At 42.4% G+C, this 9,802-nt stretch overlaps 1 protein-coding gene across 1 annotated transcript in view; it reads left to right on the top strand.

Annotated features, from left to right (window-relative positions):
• Positions 1-9,802, top strand: part of NPR3 (natriuretic peptide receptor 3) — a 33,790-nt gene that overhangs the window by 5,913 nt on the left and 18,075 nt on the right. The gene's annotated exons all lie outside the window — the stretch shown is intronic.

The following is a 9,802-nucleotide window of genomic DNA, read 5'->3' as shown; positions in this document are numbered from 1 at the left end:
ATGTATAACGCATACCTGTAGGGATTTCTGCGTGCTGATGCAAGTACTTCCCAGACAGTCAGCCTTCCCCATGAGGGGGAGTAAACTTTCCAAATATGCTTATAAAGAAAAGAGGCTTGAGGAGAGTGTGGTCAGTCTTTAGCTGTAGGAAATGAGAGCTAGGAATTCATGCCTGAAAACTCAAGAAAGCAACACAAATCTCTCATTTACCAGCTCCCACTTGGGCACCTATGTCATCTTTGCTTTAAGCATTGTGTCCCTCATGGGTGGAGGAGTCATCTTTAGTTCAAAGCACAAGCTGATGCACTTGAATCTTGTGTTAATAAATTATCTTTCCTGCCATTTATTGCATGCTCTCAGCTGTCTTCAGAAAACATATGCTTCTTAGAATTTGAATTTATTTTATTGACATATTTTAATTAAAATGTTACATCTGAATCACATCAGGGGCGTACATTTTTCCTGTGAAATTTTCAAAGTCTTGGGAGGCAGAAATTGTCTTTTGCTGGTGTTCTTTGCCTCATGTTAGTGGAGAAACCCCAACTGCGGAGTACAAGGTGCTGCTTTCTGCAGAATCTGCTGCATGAATTTGAAGTCACAGACTGTCGTTTGTGCTGTTCCTCCCTTTTCCATTTAACTGCCATTTTGCAGGTGTCACTTAGCAAGCTGTGTACCTTGAAAATCTGCCATGTACTTGGTTGTCGTTGGTGAGAACTGTGATTTTGAATACGAAAGATCCAGTCATCCACAGTTTTGTGGCTTTCCTAGTCTAGGCAGCGTGACATTTCCTCTGATGAGAAAAGTGTTAAACTGCCAAGAGTTCAGGATGCTGTCTGTGGAAAGTTTGGGCCTAGGCAATGGGATGCTTTGCTGTTCTTTAGGGTGGGAGGCCACTGAAAACTGTATGCGAGTTCAGCATTGATAGATGCTGAGTTAGATGCAAGCCCTGTTATGGTCAAGCAGAAATGCATCCCTGAGAGACCAAATCCCCCCATGCCAGCAGGGGTAGATTTTGCAGGCTGTTGTGTTTGTGTCCTTGCACGGCTGCATACCCACTGATGGAAGTCCTCTTTTCTCTTATGCAGTCAGCCACGTGTGCTGGCAGGGCTCCTGGCTGTCCCAGGGCAGCTGCACAGGTGGCTTGGCTCCCTACTACCTTGTCCTTGGCCAACTTCTGCCTGGATCTGAGGGCTGCCTCTTCCTATATGCCATTCCTGCCTGTGATACAGAGCTTTTCATCTTGCTGCAAGCAATCCCTCACAGAAAAACATCAGCCTTTGTTCGAGCCAGGCAGTGGCATGGGGGTCCCACTGCTGCCACTGCTTCTCCTACTCCTCTTCTGCCCTTCCTTTAGCAGATAGCTTTTTGCACCCTTCCCAGTCTCTTCTTGTCAGGGCAGAGGGAGAACTTGTGATCTATGTACACCTACTGCAGCTTCCTGCCATTGGAAGTATCAGTCCTTGACTCACAGGAGGGTCATGGTGGAAGCCATAGGGATCTGGGGCTCCCTGTGGAGGACCTACGGATTATAGCCATAAAGAAAGGAGGTTTGGTATCAATTGCCCAGTGTCCTGGTATTATTTAGATGCTTAACTTCCATAGATCTCCACAGAGCCTCCCCTACCTGCTTTCTCACAGCCTCCTAATGCAATCTGAAAATAAAACTTCCTTAAGAGGGGTAGCCTTGAGTTGAGCATAGCAAAAAACAGCTCTTGTTACTTCATTAACAGTGTGTGAATTTTAACTGTCTGGTTTGCTTGTCATAATTTATAATGAATTTTGCATTTTCCCAATTGAGACAGTGAGAAAAAGATGTTTCATATTCCCTTAACTGATTGTCCTGCTGCCATGTTCAGAGGATTGACATTTTGGGGCAGCTTTTAGGCTTAACAAAAAAAAAAAAAATTATTTAAAAACTAATGGGGAAAAATAAAAAGCCAAACTGAGGGCCAGTTCCGTCCTCTATGAAAGATATATAAACAGTGGGTACCTCATTAATGGTACTTCTCTTGGCAGCATGGGAAGAAAGTGGCAGTTTTGGCCTAGGTGCAAGGCTGTATCCTCCAAGGGAAGCCTGGGAGGGAGAGGTCCTTCCGCTGAGTGGGTGGGAAGTGACAGAGATGGATTTTTCTCTGCTGGTTTCTGTTCCCAAAACCAAAAACTCTGGAGAAAGAGGGTCGGTGATACAGTCCATCTCAAGTGCATGAGTGTTGAAATATAATTCTCATCCTTTCTGCAAGCTGTGTCCCAAGAGGGTGAACTCAGGGAGGTTTGAATTTGAAGTATTCAGTGTTTCTGCTTCTTTGTGTGAATTTTTCTAGTGTCATGGAAAAATGGGCCCTAGGGTCCATGGTCTAAATTATCTTACTGTGACCCTAACTCAAACAAAAGTCATTAGTGCTGCCATTTTGTCCTGGCCTCTTGCCAGCACTAATCCTAAAGGCATTATTATCTACTCAAAAAGCATATCATAAAATTGGAAAATAAGCAGATGACAGAGGGAAAGATAAAGGAGACAGAAAGGGCAAAGCCCTAAAGCAGCAGCTGTCCAGTTGTGGCCTTTGGAGGAGTAACAGGTCAAAGAGTGTTGGCCATCTTCATCTCCAGCTGTGAAATCACACAGAAAAGAGAAAAACATGTTCTGGGTATGTCTTTCTCAGGTCAGAAATTGCCATTTCTGTGTGGGTGTTATGCTGTGGAAGTGGGGAAGGTAGAACAACCTGTGCATTGTGAGTGAGCAGGAAAGTGTGGAAGGCAATTTCTCTGAATCCTCTAGGAGTCTCTTGTTAAAGAAGAAGCTTCCTTAAGTACCTCTTAATCAGACAACACTGAAAATAAGAGTGGCAGAAAGGTTCTGAGAAAGCATCTTAGAAGTATTTGAGGAGGTAGTAGTTGCTCAGGATGGGGCTAGAAATGATGTTCTCTGTCTGTAATGTCCCATTGTGACAGCTGCCTTAGTCCATTAGCAGATATTATTAGTTTGCTTGGCCACCATTTTCAGTATCTGAAAGCAGTTTGGATTCAGACATAAGGGCAGTAGAATCAGTGTAATGATAATACACAAATTTGAGTGGTTTTCTCACTTCTGTGATGTTAATGTGTTACCAACACATTAACAGCAACATTTTTCTGGTCTCTATAAACCAGCTGAGATACTTGATTTAATTGAAAATACAGGACAAGCTCTACTTGCAGGCCTATAGCCTGGGTGAGGCAGACAGGAATGGCAATTGCAAGCATTTACTTGAAGGAATAACTTGAAACTGTCTCTGAATTGGTGAGTAACTCCCAACAGATACTCCAGTTAAAAATGTTTATGAATACATAGTGTTTCAGTTATAGTATATGCATAAGCCATTTTTATTAGATAATGCCGAACACTTAATGAATTGGTGGTAGTCTGCAGTTTGGAAGCTCTTAATGCACCTTCTGTTCCTGACTCAGGCCTAGGATTCAATAAATGCTTCTTTTATGTCTAACCCAGTATTCTGAGCTGGGATGATTTTACAGCCCAGGATATTTGCTCTTCTGAGGTTATAGACCACCCATGGCTTGTTTTTATTTCTCATTTAAAAGCTGGAGAAGTAACTAATTAAAGAAATATTTCTGCCATGTTAACTACGTGACAGCATTGTTCCTGAGGTGGATGAATGGGTTTTATCCTATCCACAGCCCTTTTCACACCGAAAATGGGCAACAGGAGAAGGGAACTGGAGACCGATCTGCCTGTAAAGTTATCTCAGTGAAAGAATGGGCTATGCAGATTAATTAGATCAGCAAGATGCTACTCCCTATTAGAAAGGGTAGGTCCATTTTATTTAACATTTTCAGCCCTCTGAAATGTGAAATGGCCTGTCTCAGAACAACTGTTTGAGCTCCAACAGTTAACTACAAAAGCTACGTGGGAGGTAGTTGTGCTCATAAAGTTTATCATCTCATCCTTGACATCCGTGCCAAACTCTTCCCCGTGTGTATTCCTTACGTCAGCTTTTTAATTAGGCTTATACACCAGCTAAGATAAGAGTTGTGAGAAGAGAGCAGTTCAGTCATGTCACTAAGAGAGATGCTGAAAAAGTAACATATTCAGCAGTGCACGTCCCACTGGTCTTTTTTCAGGCACAAGGAGGCAAGATTAATGACAGGCAGGCTTTTGTGTCTCTTCGGACTACACCAGGATGGGAGAGAGTTTGGGGGAGATGTTTTTGGAGGAGAAAAAAAAAAGACCAAAAAAACCCCTGTCAGAGAATAATTTGTTCGAATGAATAGGTCTATTCAGCTGCTGGAGTGCTTTGCTAATTGTGTTTGGAAGAATAAAAGCAAACCACAAGCTGCTTTCAGCAGCCGGAAAAAACGAGTTCACATGCCAGGTTATTAACAAGATGAATTCTATTAGTAAAACATATTTAGGATTTTTGCAACCAGCCCTTCACCCCTGGTAATTAATGAGAGTTTCTTCAATTTCTGTAAGAGCAGTGTTGAACTCTGGACTGCTAAATTGGGTGAATACAGCAGGCACTTCTTTTTTTCTGAAGGTAATGCTTTCTCAGTGATATGAAAGACTAGGTGTCTTCTGCATTGGGGTCTTGGGCAAAATGACAGTGTAATAGTATGTTACTTGCTCTTAACAGATGCCATAGAAGACAGTAGAATAAAGAAATTATTCTTTTCTCCTCCAGTGGATTTCTGTTTAGTTTTTCTAGCCTGTCTAAGCATATTTTTGAAGCTGTCTTAAACCATGGAGGGAGAGAGTATATATCTGTAGGTATATCTGAAAATAGTAACATCTGAACTCTTTGGGAATGTAGAATTTTAGAGTTGTCTTCATAAGTATTATGTATCTTTTCCATAAATCGATGTTTTTACTTGGGTTTCACAGGTACTTGTATTCCACTTCACTAAACAGACCCTCAGACATTTATGGGCAAGGCACTCTCCCTTTGAAGTACTTGCTAGAAATACACTTTATTTTCCACTAACAAAGGGTGAAGAATGTCTTCCAGCAAACTTCATAACTTGCTCTCGTTTTTAATGCCTCTCCATGCCATTTGCACTGCTAATGATCCAAAAGATAATTTGTCCCACTGAGGTCTTGTTTTTGTGTAAATTTGTTGGATTCTTTATACTGATGTTAAATGGTTCTCAGGTTTGGCTCTGAGATGTTTGAATGAAAGCAAATGAAGACAACATATCTCATTTACCAATTAAAACTGAATTTTTAAAAATTAAAAATAAAGACCTTTGCTAACTGACTTTCTGGCAGCTAATGGCTTCTTGTACAAGCCTGAGTAGCTTAGGAAAATCAATAAGAAAAATAACAATAGCTTAGTTGATAAGTCCTTTTTAACTGGAGAAAGCCCTTGGCTCAACAAGGCATGAAGTGGGAGGTTTGGGTGAGCCTGTCCCAGGTCAGGAGGCTTTTGCAGGCAGGGGTGGGCTCCTGGGTGGGCAGCTGGAAGCTGTTTTCTTGTGGGAGTGTTGTGCTTGCTGGATGGCTCACGTGATGTTCCAGGCTCAGCACCAAAGGTGCTGCGGTGGGTTTGCTTATGCTGGTAGCATCACGGTGCAGTAACTAGTTTGGGTTGAGTTCAGTGTTTGCAAATTGTCTGAGCCAAACAGCTTAATTGGAGAGTTTGGTTAGAAGGGTGGCAGGGGCTGCGGAGAAGGAGACATATGTTGTTTTCTTTAGGGTCACAAAGGAAGGACAGATCTTCAAGGCCAGAAGTCACAGAATTATAGAATATTTTGGGTTAGAAAGCACCTTTAGAAGTCATCTAGTCCAACCCCCTTGCAGTGAAGAGGGACATCTTAAACTAGGTCAGGTTGTTCAGAGCACTGTCCAACCTGAACTTAACTATTTCCAGGGATGGGGCATCTACCATCTCTGGGCAACCTGAGCCAGTGTTTCACCACCCTCATTGTGAAAAATGTCTTCCTTGTATCTAGTCTGAATCTACCCTTTTTTAGTTTAAAACTGTTACTTGTCCTGTTGCAACAGGCCCTGCTAAAAAGTGCATATTCTTTGTTTGAGAGCTCAAGGGCAGAAGAGAAGTTGCCTTCACCCCAGGCAGGTCCTGCACTAACATGGTTCAGGGAATCTTTCCTGTACTTATTTGAGCTATTGATGTGGTGAAAATGATCCCGAATGACAGCAGGGCAAGGTCTGACTTTACGACATTCAAGTGACTAGTCTTCCTGAAGGAACAGCATTAGGTAGCAGTTGACAATACCTCGAGTGTGTGATTTCTTGCTACATCAGCACATTAGTTTCTCTCCAGAGGGGCAGATCTTTTAACAGGAGGGCATGCTAGCCCCATGGATGAGTTAGGTCACCCGGGTATGAGCATTGGCAGAGCAAAGGCAAGCATCAGGGCTCAGGTGTGCTTCTCATGGACTGTGAGAGAAGACCAGTGTACAGTGCTGCCAGCTCTTTTTTTTTTTTTTCCAGTGGATATTGAGCAATTTCTTTACTGCAGAGGGCTTAATGTAGGCAGTCTGTGTGGATTGACTGTGTGAATAAAGGCAGTGGTGTTCTTTTGCACGCAAGGAGCCATAGGAACCCACAGAAGGATACTCCCAACTTTCCTTCTCTCCTTAGTAGATTTTTTTTCATTAGGAAGAGAAGCCCGAGACAAAGATCAAAAGGTTTAGTCCATTCTAAGAAGAACTAATGTATCAAGGCGGATTGAAAAGACAAGGACTGTCTATGTCCCAGAGCAAATGAGAAAGAGGGGCATGAGAAAGGGGCTGGGGACAATGGGAGGTAGGTGAGGCAGTCTGGGCACCCTTTGCTCCGCTGGGAACAAGCCGACATTCAGTAGGAAGGAGGACATTTGCATTTGATGGGACACGTGTTTGTACAGTGCATCCATTTAGCCCATGAGACTGCAGACTACAAAATACCCTAAGAGAGCAGAATCAAGCAGGATCTCGGGGATCAGTCAATGAGGAAACAATATGCTAAAAGTTACATTTTTAGCCTTTTGGCGGGGCTGTAAATCGTGAAATTTGAGGTGTTAACTGCCGTGCTACTGCTGGAGGATGGGAGGACAAGTCCCAGATGTGTAGCTTGAACATTACCGCCTGCTGACAGGTACACATAAATGTCTTCAGAGACTGCTGCTGTACTTCTTGCTGTGCTAGTGGGATCCTTGCACGGAATGCCGGAGAAGGGATGGTTAATCAGGCAGTTGAAAACCTGTCATCAGATACCCAGTATCTGAAAGAAAATAACAAAAACAAGTAATTATTTTTTTAATTATTTGTAATGGAAGTGTGATTAATAGCACCCTGAGGGTTTACATTAGTTCCATGCCATTAAGGTTTACAAGTTCATATGCCCATTTACCCTGGTATTTAATAAAAGGATCATTTGTCATAGCAGTGTCAGGCTCAGGTGGGCTTTTCTGGCAAATTATTTACTTCCAGCCCAGAGGTACCCCAGGTGTTGGCAGGTCATCCTTCTCCCCCAGCAGCTAGGTTTCAGTTCTGGAGTGTGTGCATCCTAGGATGCCCTGCAGACAGGGCAGGGAAAGGGTGGGGTTCAAATTCTCTGAAAGCAGGGATTTGGTCCTGAATTTCTCTCATGCTAGCACAGCAGTCGTAGCCCCGGGGCTTTTAGATGAAAGGGGCAGGGGATTTGAAAGCACTGGCTCCCGGTGGGGTGTTTGTAAAGACTTGACTGCAGCAGGGAGGTTGTTACCTGCCTGCGTGAGAGTAACAGGGGTCACATCCAACCCTCATTCTCCACCTCCTCTTCTGGCAAGGGTGAGGTGGGATGCTGGTGCTTATGAATCCTGGTTTTGTTTGCCTAATTTTTGCCTGGTACTGAATAAGGAGCTTAGATGACTAATCCCAGCTCCGAGTATAATTCTGAGCTAAGCACCACTTTTGGATGTGCCTACATTACCCATGTTTATCCAGCCCTTAAGACAGTGTTTAAAGCAAACACTCTGCTCGGTAGCCTTTGCTAACCTACTGCAAAGGAGAGATCAGGTGGTTCTGTAATCAGGTAGGATTTTACCCCTTTGAAGATTTTACCCTCATACTAATATTGACCAGCTAGTGTAACACCAGTAAATCGGGTTTGAGTGTGTGAGTTTTCCCAACTGTGATACAGTGATTTTTCTCTGTTTTTGCAGGAGAACTGATGCAGTCTTCAGAGTTTTTAGTATAGAAAATGAAATATTTCTGTGATTTTTGTGGTTTGGTGATAATGTTAGAAATCCAGAAGCCAGAACAATTGCACATTGTACAAGGATAAACATTTAACAAAAAATGTCCTTCCTGTTTGTCCTAGCTCTGAATTTATTTAAACCATTGAGCTTATTTTAGCAAGTGGAACTGATTTTTTCAGATGAGTGAGTCTGTCATCCAGAAAACTGAAGTATGTTCCTCCTTAAAAAACAAACTTGCTCACTGACATTTAAAACTTACTATCTAATGAAAGAACTGAGTTTTTTGTTGTTGGTACTAAGTGTTTATCTGCAATTAAAATGTCCTAATGGTTGCATAATGCTAACTTAAAATGTATGCTTTCATTACAACTGTATAACAGATTATTTTCAGACTACCAGTGGGGTTGTTAGAAAAATGTGTTTGAAACAAGCATGTTTTAATTTCTGTGTGTGTTCAACTGAAAAGAGTAACTTCTTTAGTATCTCTTGCGTTTCTGAACTTAGTTTTGTAGCTCATCATGTGAATGACCACATAGTTTGTTAGAAGGCAGGAAATTCTAAAAAAGTAGGATGGTTAATTTTTAAGTGACAGCTATGCCTTCTACTGTTAAGATCCCTTCAGTATTCAACTAATGATAATATAGTGCTGTGTACTAGAGATCCTTTGTCTTGATCATATGCCTGGAGTTAGAAATAAATTATGAATATGAGGAGTGGGATTTCACCATAATTTCAGGGACCACATTAATATAATCTTTGATTCTGTCCTTTTCCTTGATAGGTGGCCTGGAGCCCTTCAGAGCTAAAATACATTGGTGAATAGTGTGTATGTAAAGTGTACATAAAGTACCTAAATCATTATTCCGTAGATAGTTCACTTGTGGTACGAAACAGCACTGCTCTTAGCTACATCAGTTGCAGTCCTTTGAGACCAGTATTAAAAGGTAATACAGGAACCAAAAACACAGAAGGGTACAGTAGCTGGTGCCAACTTGCAGAAGGATTCAGTTAGTGCATTGGATAGAGCCAAGAATAAATCTCATACCGGTTTTCAGGGAGAAAGTCCGGTCCCAGAGGTGCCCTCTGTTCCTGGATCAGGACAGTTTTCAGCTCAACCTCCTGCTGCTTTGGGTCCTGCTTTGGCTGTGCCACTGGAGGTCTTGGTGGGGTCTGAGGCCCAGTGATGTCAGGCCAGGGTGTCAGTCCAAAGTTTGTGCAAAGCAGTGACAGTAAGAGCTTCTTGACATGAGCAGACTGTGGGTAAGATCTAGATCTGCTGAGATGGAGATTCCCGTGTCTGTTTAATGGAAGGAGCAAGTTTTGGCTGTATCTTGCAAGTTTTATGCCTGGCCTGTTGGCAGCAGGCACTAGGGGTTTAAAGCTGTTTTCTAGATAATTGTAGGAGAGTGTTGCAAGCAATAAACAAAGAATGAGCAGCTTTTGCAGGCAGTGGGGTGGAAAAGTTCCTCTATGCCTTTGCATCTTGAGACAAAAGAGCAACTTGTGGCTGCCCCAGCTGGATGACTGAGTAAATCTACCAGTTTTTCAACAATAGGGTATTAAGAAAAAGAAGGAAAAGAGTATGAAGAACAAGTTCAAGACACAAGAGTAAACAAAATGGCTTTGTG

This window comes from Merops nubicus, unplaced genomic scaffold, assembly GCF_000691845.1.
Source record: "Merops nubicus isolate BGI_N331 unplaced genomic scaffold, ASM69184v1 scaffold10099, whole genome shotgun sequence".
Lineage (NCBI taxonomy): Eukaryota > Metazoa > Chordata > Aves > Coraciiformes > Meropidae > Merops > Merops nubicus.
This window is presented reverse-complemented; position numbering and strand designations above follow the sequence as displayed.